This window comes from Ambystoma mexicanum, chromosome 6p, assembly GCF_040938575.1.
Source record: "Ambystoma mexicanum isolate Mex_15411 chromosome 6p, UKY_AmexF1_1, whole genome shotgun sequence".
Classification (NCBI taxonomy): Eukaryota; Metazoa; Chordata; class Amphibia; order Caudata; family Ambystomatidae; genus Ambystoma; species Ambystoma mexicanum.
In genome coordinates this window covers 584193775-584205859 of record NC_090935.1, presented here as the reverse complement: position 1 = coordinate 584205859, position 12085 = coordinate 584193775, and positions in this window count along the sequence as shown.

Here is a 12085-nt window from a genome sequence, read left to right as displayed (position 1 = left end):
CCTTCGTCTCGGTGTACTCCCCGCCCGGTCTAGGACGGGAGCTAATGGACGAATTGACTGCCCTCTTAGGCAAACACCAGCCTGATGAGCTATTTCTGGGTGGGGACTTTAATGATGTCATGTACAACTCCGCTGATCGCACACACCTCAGACATCGTAACCCGGACGCCCCCACAAGACTCTTCAATTTTGCCTCTGCCTTGGGCCTGGGTGATGTGTGGCGGGAGTTGCATCCGGATACCAGGGGGTACTCCTTCCATTCTGGTGCCCATGGCTCACTCTCCAGAATTGATTATCTCTTTATCCCGAATGCGGATCTCTATAAGGTAGTGGCGGCGGAGTTCCTCCCCCGGGGCATCTCAGATCACTCGCCTCTGCTGGTGGAGATCCGTACGAGGGGTGTTTTCCCCCCTAGGACGTGGAGATTGAATACTTACTATTTGGGCTCCCCCGAACTTGTTGATCACCTTACTGAAGTCTCCACTGAGTACTTCGAAATTAACGACAACGGTGAACAGGACCCGGTGGTGATCTGGGAGGCCTATAAGACCGTTCTGCGAGGTGCCTTGATCTCTTGGGTGGCAAATAAAAGACGTGAGAGACTCCGGGAGGTGACAGAGGCAGAGGGTGACCTGGCTCGGTGTGAGAATAAACACACTCTGGACCCATCCCCGCAGACCCAGCTCTCCCTTAAACGAGCCACCGAACGGCTCCGAAACCTCCTACTAGATAATGCTAAACACGCCCATTGGGACTCCAGAGCCAGAATCTATGAGCAAGGAGATAGGGCTGGCCGAATGCTAGCCTGGTTGGAAAGGAGAGATGAGGGACAACGATGTGTGCGAGAGATTGCCAATTCTCGGGGTGAAAGGTTTCAGTCGGACGCAGAGATAGCCGAGGCTTTCGCCCAATTTTATGAAACACTCTATCGGGCTCCAACCTCGCGGCTGGACCCATCCCTCCTAAACGAAATACCACTCCCGGTCCTCTCAGTTCAACAAAGGGCGAGACTAGACTCCGATCTCTCGGAGACCGAGGTGGCAGATGCACTGGCTCAGCTGCAGACCGGGAAAACGCCGGGCCCGAACGGGTTCCCGGTGGAGACATGGCAGAAACTGGGAAGGGTCGACATAACGTCATCTCTCCATAAAATGTTATTGTCAGCCCGGGAGCAAGGTGCTCTCCCGCAGGACCTACGTAAGGCCACCATCGTGGTCATACCCAAACCGAACAAGCCCCAGGAGCACTGTGCCTCTTATAGGCCGATCTCGTTAATTAATGGTGAGGCTAAGATCCTTGCCAAGATCCTGGCCAATAGGCTACAATCTGTGACCGATACCCTGATACATCCGGACCAATGTGGCTTTATGCCACACAAATCGACCCGAATGAACCTGCACCGACTCCATTTAGCACTAGAGAGAGCTCCCGCCATTGACACTTCGCTTGCCCTTTTGGCAATCGACTTTGAGAAAGCTTTCGATTCGGTCCGATGGGATGGCCTCTGGGAGATCATGACACGTATGGGCTTTGGGGTGGAGTTCATGAGATGGGTGAAATTACTGTATACAAATATATTGGCGGAAGTCAAGGTAAACGGGTGGACCTCTCGCTCCTTTCGGCTGGGGCGGGGCACACGGCAGGGGTGTCCCCTCTCTCCCCTTCTCTTCGCCCTGGCGATAGAACCATTAGCCATATGGCTTCGCCAGAGTACATCCTGGATGGGATTCGGATGGCCGGAGGGACATGAGGACCGGATTTCCTTATATGCGGACGACCTCCTGCTATACCTGGGAGACCCCGCCCGAGCTTGCCCTATAGTAACCCAGATTCTTGTCCAATATGGGAGATTTAGCGGTTTAAGGATCAACTGGAAGAAATCTGTTTTCTTCCCAGTGAAAGGTGGGGGACAGCCCGACCCACAGGAATGCCCTTATCAAATAGAACACCTTGGTTTCCGATACCTTGGGATCTGGATCACATCGGACCTAACTGACTACTGCAGACATAACCTCAAGCCAATCCTAGATCGCTTCTCTGCCGATGTACAGCATTGGAAGCTTCTCCCCCTGACCCTCATGGGTAGAGCTGCGCTCTTCAAAATGCTGGCTCTTCCGCGATTTCTCTACGTCCTTCAGAACGCCCCTCTGCAGATCTCGAGGGCTGAATTTGACCGGGTGGATACTCTCCTCAGGGAGCTCCTGTGGGGTGGTGGTCAAGCGCGCATAGCTCTGGCCACACTTCAGAGGTCGGTCTGGGAGGGTGGGATTGGAGTGCCCCGCCTTCAGACCTACTATTGGGCCTCACAATTGGTGGTGGTCAACGACCTACTGCACGGGGATCGGGAACTACCCCACATTAAGGCCGAGGTGGCAACCATGCACGACACCGATCCACTACAGCTATTGTATGACACCCCCCCTAGACCCTCCCCACTAACGATGAGGGCGCAGATCACTACTATTTGGAGGCAAGTGCATAACTTTGTGGGATGGGGGACAAAGATATCAGCGGCGCAACCCCTATGGAGGAATACCAACCTGAAAGAAATGGCGAGGCTCGGACCTTGGCCGTGCTGGGAGAGCGCAGGGATACAAAAGGTGGGAGATGTTCTTAGTGGTGACAACCTTGCCCCGTTTGCCGACCTGCAACACCGGTTTCGACTCCCCGACACTGAAAGATACCACCATATGCAAATGTCCCATGCCCTAAGAGTCCACATAGCGTCAGACGTCAGCATACCGGAGTATTCACCTGTAGAACGTAACATTTTACCTGAATATATTCCCTCCAAATGCACATCCATTCTTTATAACGCCATCACATCCTTTGCGACCCCTGAATTGATTGGCTTAAAGACCAAGTGGGAGGCGGATGTAGGGGACATTGACCCGGAGGACTGGATACGGGTACTGATGCACCCCAGGGAAATTGCTATCTCCACGAGACTCAGGCTAGTGCAACTTAAAATATTACATAGAGTGTATTATCCCAGAACTGCACTGTTTGGGTGGAGACGGGCAACGAATCCAAATTGTCTTAGATGTGGGAGCGAGGAGGGGACCTTTTTCCACATTCTGTGGTCCTGTCCTCGCATCCGATCTTTCTGGGGGGCCTGTTGTAGTGAACTGTCCCGGACACTGTCCACCTCAGTAGAGCTTGACCCGAAAGTCCTAATCCTGGGAGCACCGGGGGAGAATGAACTGAATAAATGGGGAGAACTCTTATTGCACACAGCTGCAGCCCTGATGAAGCGGAACATTGCACAAAAATGGGGGGTCCCCGAACCCCCAACGATGGAGCAGTGGGCACTAGACATGGACACGTGCGCTATGTTTGAGAGACGAGTCTATAGGGCAAGAGGCTGTCCCAACAAAGCCTCTAAAATATGGGAGGCATGGGAGGAGAGAGGGCCTTGAGACACGTGATCCTGAGAAACGTCCTTTTGTTCATTATGTTGTGAATTGTGAATTGCAGATGTGCTCTATGTGAACGGGGATGATATAACACTACTGTTGTATGGGACATGCTGGCCCCACCTGATGTAGCTGCCTCTTTTCTCCTTTCTCCCCTTTTTTTTTTTTTTTTTTTTTTTTTTTTTATTTCTTTTCTCCTTTCTTTCTTGTGCCTCTCTTTCGGTTATGGTTTACCATGTCTATGTTATGATTAAATGAAAATAAAATATTTTATCAAAAAAAAAAGAAGAGAACACACATTCAAGCCCGCGTCTCTGTGGCCTCTAACAATACGGTCAAACTATCAAAAATCTGCAAGTAACTGGTCAATCCTGTCACAGTCTTTACCTCTCCTGTTCCCTCCCATGCCCTCTGTATGGCTTTGTTCTCTCACTTCTCCCCTGAAACTCAGGACATCCTGTCCCCCATCTCCTCTTCCTCTCCCTCTTCCTCGCTTGGCCCCTCTTTGGCCAGCTCTACTTCTCTTCCTCCTTTCTCCTCTTTCTCTCTGACAATACCTGATGGTTTCTAGACAAGTCTGATCTATGAAAGTGTTGTCCAAACAGGTGCTCCCCTGCTCCTCTAGAACCATCAAGGACCATATTGACACCCTTGCTCCACGCTTGGCCGATTTCTGTAATCACTCTTTCACCACTGGAATGTTGCCCTTTCACTTTAAGCGCTCCCTTGTGCACCCACTCCTCAAGAAGCCGTCTGCCTTTCCTGCCTGCCTCGCAAACTATCTCCATCACACCTTTCCTGGGCAAACTGTAAGAAAAAACTGGCCATCTTCCAGCTTACTCTCCACACTGAATCTGTTGGTTGTCTCCATGACCGTTAGTCTGGCTTCAGAGCTGCCAGAGGCACAGAAACTGTTCTCATGAACTGTTCTCCTGAACACCCGTGAAGATCTGCTCTCTAACCTTGATTACAGCATTTCTTCTGTCCTCATCCTCCTTAATATTTCCTCTGCTTTCGACACAGTCAACTACGCCATCCTGATCAATCGACGCCATGAGAACCTGTGCATTACGGATCAGGCCTTGAGTGGCTGACCTCCTTCCTCTTGGACTGCCCTTCCCAGGTGCAACTTGGTCCCTTTCTCTCTGCCACATCTCTCTATACCTGTGGCATTCCCCAGGGAACCATCCACTTACCCCAGTTTTTCAACTTCTTCTTGGCCCCTTTGGCCCGCCTGATCTCTCCATTGTCCTCTTATGCAGATGACACTCAGCTTTCCTTCAGGCTCCCCTCAGGCTCTCCTCCTCTCTCTCTCATTCCCTACCGTCTATCCGTGATTCAGGATTGGTGCGAATCCACAGATCTCTCCCTTAATGCAAGTAAGATATAGATACTTCTCATTAGGACCCCTGCCCTTGCTTTCCCTCTCGCACTCTGGCCGCCCACCTTGGGCCCTCTTCCTTTGCCTTCCTGCGAGGCAAAACACTTTGTTGTCATCTTTGACTCCACTCTCTCTTTCTCTCCTCACATCTAGGACATTGCCAAGAAGTCCAACTACCAGCTGCTCCCCCGCAAAGGGAATCTTCCCTTTCTCACTTTCCCACAGAAGCTCACTGTCTTCAGAGCCCTGTCCTGGTTCTCTCTAGGCTGGACTACTGCAACAGACTCGTTCTCAACGAGTCTTCCTCTACTATCTGCCCTCTGCAACTAATCCAGAAAAGGACTGTGAGACTTATCCTTGGCCTCAAGCCCAGGGATCATATCTCTCCAGCCCTGAAATCTCTCTACTGGCTCCCGGTTGCTGCAAGGATCAAGTTCGAGACCCTTTGCATTGTCCACAAAGCTTTCTGGGCCCGGGTCCACACTACATCCAACGCTCCCTTCCAAAATACCTTCCTTATCAAGCCCTTCGATCAGCTACCTCCAACTCTCTAAGGGTTAGACGCTTCCCCAGGTAGAGAGTGGTGGTTGGGGGGTAGATATCTCTCGTATACAGGTGCCTCCCTCTGGAAAGGCCTCCCTGCCCTCTCAAACTTGAGCCGGACCACCTGAAGATCCAGAAGCAGCTAAACACCTTTCTCTTCTCCTCTGCTTTCTCTCTCTCCCTCCCCTGCTGGCCTACCTGACCTACCTGTCTGCTGTACCAACTGGTAGCTGGGCTACCATTGCTGCCCTGTTTTTCCCTCCCCTCTCCCTTGCACTTCCCCCCTCCCTTTCCCCGTGCACTTCTCATTCTCGCACCTGTACGATCTGAATGACACAAGGCCTAGTAAGATCGTTTGGTCTTGTCCTCCCTCTATCTTCCCTCCCGTGTCTTGTCTCGCCTAGAAACACTTGTATACAGGTGCGTTATAAATGACTTATATCATATAATTTTATCACAGATGCCCAGAAAAAATATACAATGCCCCAGTAAGAAGCGACTAATCTGGCAGCACCAAAATGCCAGTCTAGCCAAGTAATTACACTTAGCAGGACTGCTTTATCAGAAATGTCCAGTTATAAAAAAAAAAATACCAAACTGAGGAATGACTAGACTGGCTGCACCAAAATGCCTCTCTAGCCACTAATACCACATTTTATACCTGCTTAGCCTGGACATGGACAACCATTATGATTTGTCGCACAAACCAGCCCCCCACAAACGTCCCCTCACCCTCCCACCCCTACCCAAACCTCCAAAATCAGCACCTTGGCCCAGAATTACCTCCACATCCCTCTTCTTTGTCCCAGAGTTTACGTATGAGGCTGCTTGACTCATAGGTAAGTACCGGGACAAGGAACAGTGGGACTAGGACTAATGAAGAATACAGGTAGCTAAGTCAGGCATTACCTCCATGTACCTCTACCTCAACCCAGTACTGCCTCATACAAAAGTACTGGGATGAGGAACAATAGGGCTTAGGGCTTAGTAGTGGTGCAACACCATTGAGTTTACTGGGATTCAGCACTCCCCTCTACCCCCAGGAAATGTTGGGCTATGTTAACTCGACCTGGCTGACCTTCAGAACAGTTGCCGGACAGAACAGGACAAAAATGTTAAACAGCACCTGGGTTCTGGGTTTCGCTGTTAACAAGAGCCCATCAATTACTAACATAAAGCATTTCACTGTTAGTACCTGCATTCAAATCAACATTTTTTAGGCAATTGAAATTGTGATGTGGATTTAGTACTTGCATGCCAGGGAAGTGATTGGAAGTGTAGAGCGGGAACAGGAGACCACTCAATTCTCGCAGCAGTCCATAAGTGGGATCTTACAACCTTATAGGAGAGAGTTAACTGCTTGTAACATTGAAGCTGCACTAGAATAGTCTCATTAAAATGCGTAAAGAAATTAGATGCCCCCACACAAATAAGTTTGCCTCTCCCCCACTGCCCGTGAAGTTAGCGCCTCTCCCAACATTTGAAGGGTTAGCCCCCCGAAATGTAGGTTTTGTTGCACCCATGAACGCAAGCACACACAACATTCACCATAAAAACACATGCACACCCAGCCTGTCAATCTGGAAAAGTGAATACCCTTCATTTGAATGATGAACATATTTTGATGGCCGAAGGCCAACCGTCTTATGCACAGAATTATAGAAATACAGACTGCTATGCTTGACCAACAAGCGGCCATTTTAAACGTAGCAAGAATCACCATTTTGCTTGTTAACCATTGCTCATTGCTTTCTGTCTAAACTGCTTTGCAGCTTGCAATTCTTGCGAATTCTGCTTGCTCTGCTCAACTGTTAACATTGTTGTCTGAATATGAAAGGGCAAGGTCGCGGGACTGAGGAGTTCGTTGAAACTCCTCATGAGTAGCCCAGAAAGAAATGCCCACGCTCCCTCTCTGTAGCCTTGAGGGAGAGCTGCAGGGCATTTAATCATTTCACAGCTGCCAGCCAGTCTCGTACTGTGGTAGAATATGTTAGAATAAAGCAGTTTAAAGGCTTGAATTATGCTCTTCTTACGGCCCCCTTCGCAAAACCCTCTAGAGCGTGTCGGCTCCCAGGATAGGAATAGCACCTCATAGATAGCAAAGCTTGGAATGTGGCTCTTCCCCCGTGTGCAGCTTGCTTCCAAGAACAGAAGCACCGTGTTCTGATCAACAACTAGAAGATGCCTCCGCACTTTCTAAATTGCATATTGTTACTAGAATAGACATCGAAAGTGTCATAATTGTCATGCTCGTCGGAAATGTCCATCATCATCCCGAGTTCAAAGAAACTCAATAAAAGGGGGGTGTTAAACATGACATTGCTGATTGTATGATATGCATTTTGTATATATGTAACTGATGTACGTAATTCACTCTCTTGCGTCCCTCCTGGTCTAGAAAACTCACGTCACGGGGCGTGAGACCACAGTTGGCCAATTGGGACTATTTTGCTTTCAATAAACCCTAGCATTGGGAATTTGAACCTCGTGTCTGGCACATCTTTTCGTGTATGGTTATTGCCTTGTTTCCATATCGCGAGGGACCCCTAAGGGCCCCTATCAAGATGGCACCCGAATAGGGACCCTCCCCCACTTGCCCCATCGTATACGTTGTAACGGAGTAAAGGCGGAAGAACAGCGAGGACGGGACGATCGAGCCGGGATCAAGAGGTGTACGGGGCGCTCTGTAGAAGTGAGGAGAGATTCCTTCCGCAGATCTGCACACATCTGATCCCTGATCGACGTACCGGGCCAGAGGGCAAAGGAGGCGAGGGTCCCGAAACGAGGCAGAAGCCAGAGAAGCGCAGACACGACGTTGGGAGAGGTTGCGTCAGGACAGGCAACTTGTTTTATCAGGTGAGTCATTCCCCGATTCAAACAAAACCCTGATTTTTGGTAGAGTGTTGATTTTGCAAATTCAAACATCCAGGTTAAGGATAGTAACCAAGGGGAAGGTTAAAAACATGCCTGGAGTACTGTCCACTTTAGCGGGGCTTTTCCGCTGCGGTAGACAGTCCTTGGAAAATGGCCAAAGTGCACCGCCTGGGGGAACGCCGGCTTATAACATGTATGCAAAATATGGTGTGGGTGCGATAATATTTTGTGAAATTTGGCATAGGCCAACTAGAAAGCAACAGGACCATCAGTGGCCAATTAATGGTAGCTTTGAGATTGCGAAGATAGATAACCTAGAAAGGGTGCTGATTAGGAAAAAAGCGCGACCCGCAGCTTTTGAGACTGTCAAAGATTGGAGGAAGGAAGCAATGCTCCGATTGAGGAGTAGAGAGAAGCATGCGCGTAGGCACAAATCGAAGCTTGAGACAGCAGAAGAAAAGGAGGAGGAGGAGTGGACGGCAAGTCTAAGATGGGAAGGGAGACGTGAGCAAATGAACATAGAAGGAATATACCTGCAGCGGGAACTACACATAGCAGACTAATTAATGGAACATTTGTTAACTAATACGGGTCGAGGCCCAAAACCAGGATCAAAACCAAACACGCCAGTAGTGACTGCGCAGGCCCAATCAGTAGCTCTCATACCCCCTCCCGTAGCCCAAGCACTTCCCCTCACGCAAGCATTAATCTACGCCCCACCCACAGCTCGAGCCCTCCCACAAGCGCAGACCGCAGATGCGCAATTTCCCAGCACCAAGGAAGGCCCTTCACAGATACCACCTGTGTCACTTGTCCCATCCGCACCTCCCGCTCCAGAGACAGATTCAGCACCATCCGCCCCTCCCGAAGTCGAAATTGAGAACGGGGAGGTGAGAGGCGGGGCTGAAGGAACAGAATTCGTACGGGTAACTCGAAGCGCGATCAGCAAAGAAAGAAAGATTGAATTACAGCAAGAGGCAGAAATGTACATAGAAGGAAATGATAGGACGGCAGCATTGGCCTCATTGTATGGGTACCGAAGAAGCAACGAGAGACAGGTAGTGTTGGAATACATGGGAACATTTTTGGTGGGAGAATGGAAAAAGTTACTTGAGAAATTACCGCCACAACGATTGTTAGATTTGAACCAATTAGCATGCTGTAGAATAAAAGATGAAGAAGTAAAGGAACATGTGAATGGACCTTTTGATCTTAAAAATGAGTTGGATAATGATTATGCTGAAATGTTTGCTGCACCTGGATACAGGGGTTGGGATATTAGAAGAGATGGGAGAGGGACGGTAGAACCATACATACAGCGGAGACATTCAATGTCATCTGCACAGAGGGGCGACAAGCTGAAAGTATGTATACGGGAAGCGATAAAGTGGATGTTGAATCCTAGTATCCCAACAATGGTCATACATGACATATTTGATGAATATTCCATGCCAATGAAAAGAAAGGCACTGCAATCGATGGCTGAACATTTAATAGACAAGGATATAAAAAACAATAAGGCTAGCCCACCTGAGATACTAGCGGTATACAAGAGAGCATTCGAGCGAAGTACAGGAGAAACGGGCCTATCACTGGACTTAGGAATACTATTGAACCTAAGAGAAGGGGGATGGATCGTGAGTGGGGCATTTCCAATGAGAGAGGTTCCGCCCACGTTTGTACAAAAAGTAGAGGTCCCTGCGACGGGAACAGTAGGAGCACAGGTAACACCAGCCCATTTCACCGCCCAGTATGTGCATGTCCCCTTTTCCAGGCAAGAGGTGAATACTATAAAACAGACGATTCCCGATATAAGAAAGAATCCAGCAGGTTTCTACAAGGAAGTAGAGTCAACCCTGAGATTAGCAGTGCTTACTATGAGTGATATAGATTTTATTTTCCCAGTCATTTTGCCAGCAGATATATGGAAACAGATAAGGACGGTAGATGACGTGGGGGCTTTTGGCGCCACATGGGCGGAGATACTATTGGAGGACAAGAATAAAAAAGTAGGGGAAAATCCGGGAACCCGCATGGCAGATCTACCAGAACGGATAATGCGGAGATTGAGAGAAATAATTCCAGAAAAAAGGATTCAGTGGGACAAATTAACTACATGTGTACAAGGCAAGGATGAGCCAGTAACGGATTAATTCAATAGATTTGAAGGAGTATTCACAAACTTCAGTGGGCAGGATGTGAGCACAGAGTCGGGAAAAAGGCTATTTGTTGATAAATATGTGAGGGGACTAATATTACCAATTCAAGATATGTTAATGGCGTCGGAAAGTGCCTGGGCAGCAAAACCGGTGAGTGAGATATTACACATAGCCCAATATTACGAGAACAGGGTAAATGTGGTGAAAGAAAGAGAGATGAAGGATAGAGTAAATTTAAAAACAAGGGTGTTACTGCAGCAGGTAATTGGATACAATAGAGGTAGAGGGAACGCGCAAGGCAGAGGAAATTTGAATAATATGCACGGGGTGTCATTGGGATTAAATCAATGTGCATACTGTAAAGAGGAAGGACATTGGCGAGCGCAATGCCCGCACCTACAGAATAGAGGTGGGTTTGGCCAGAGAAGGCCTCATAGAGGACATCAGGGGTCAAATGGCCCAAGCAGAAATAGCATGCAGCAGCAGCAGGGATATACCAATGGAGGTACTCAAAACCAATCCTATGGTCAAAACCAAGCTCAATAGAACCAGGGATTGAACCAAAGTGTTGTGAACCAACATCAGGGCGGGCAGGGCCAACAGAGAAATTATCAGAGTGGAGGACACCGAGGGGGAAATGGGAATATTTTTGATACACAGCCAAACACGTATTATAGCAGCAGCGGTGACTACACGTCGGACGATGTGTTATTTTCACAATAGGACAGCCCACGGCAGGGGTCGGAACCAGTGTCTATTTCCGTGAATCAGAGAGGACCCTATATAGAAATGAGAGTCGTGAATAAGGAGCACCGTTTCCTTGTAGATACAGGGGCACAGAAGTGTTCGATAGACCACCACTTGGTTCCGGAGATCCCACTGTCGGGAAAAAAGAATGTTTCTGTAGGGTTCGCAGGTACACCAGTAATTAACCCCATGTCCGAAGCTGTCCCAATTACAATAGGACCATTTACGGAACAGTGTCCATTTCTTTTGACAGATAATTGAGGGGAGAACTTGCTAGGATTAAATTTGTTGAGAAAATTGGGGGCAGTTATACATTGTACGGCAGATGGGGTGTTCCTCACGATTTGGCCTCACGATGCACCGGTGACGGAATTTATGTCAAAAGCATTACCAGAAGATCTAAGTAGAGTACCAACCTGTCTGTGGGCAATGCATGATAACGATGTAGGATGCTTGAAAATAGAGCCAGCAAAAATAACTTGAACTTAAAGAAGGTGTTACATTACCACGAATTCCCCAGTATAAAATTTCTGTATAAGGTGAGAAGGGATTAAAGAGTTTTATTACTGACCTGGTGAGATTGGGGGTGGTTGAAGAAATTGCAGGTAGCACGTGCAACAGCCCGATTCTTCCAGTTTACAAGAAAGGGGGCAATGAAGTACCATATCGTTTCATAATTGATCTGCGCGCATTGAACAAAGTGGTAGACCCACAATTCCCTTTGGTCCCAGATGTCACAACAATACTGACAATGATACCGGCCACTGCAGAATACTTTAGTGTAGTTGATTTGAAGAACGCGTTCTTTAGCATTCCAGTGGATAAAAGCAGTAGATACCTGTTCGCCTTCACTCTAGGAGGTCGATCATTCACATTCACACGCATTCCACAAGGATACGCAGAAAGCCTGAGTATTTACAGCAGAGCGCTAAAAGAGCAGCTAGAATTACCCGAAGGTTGCGTAC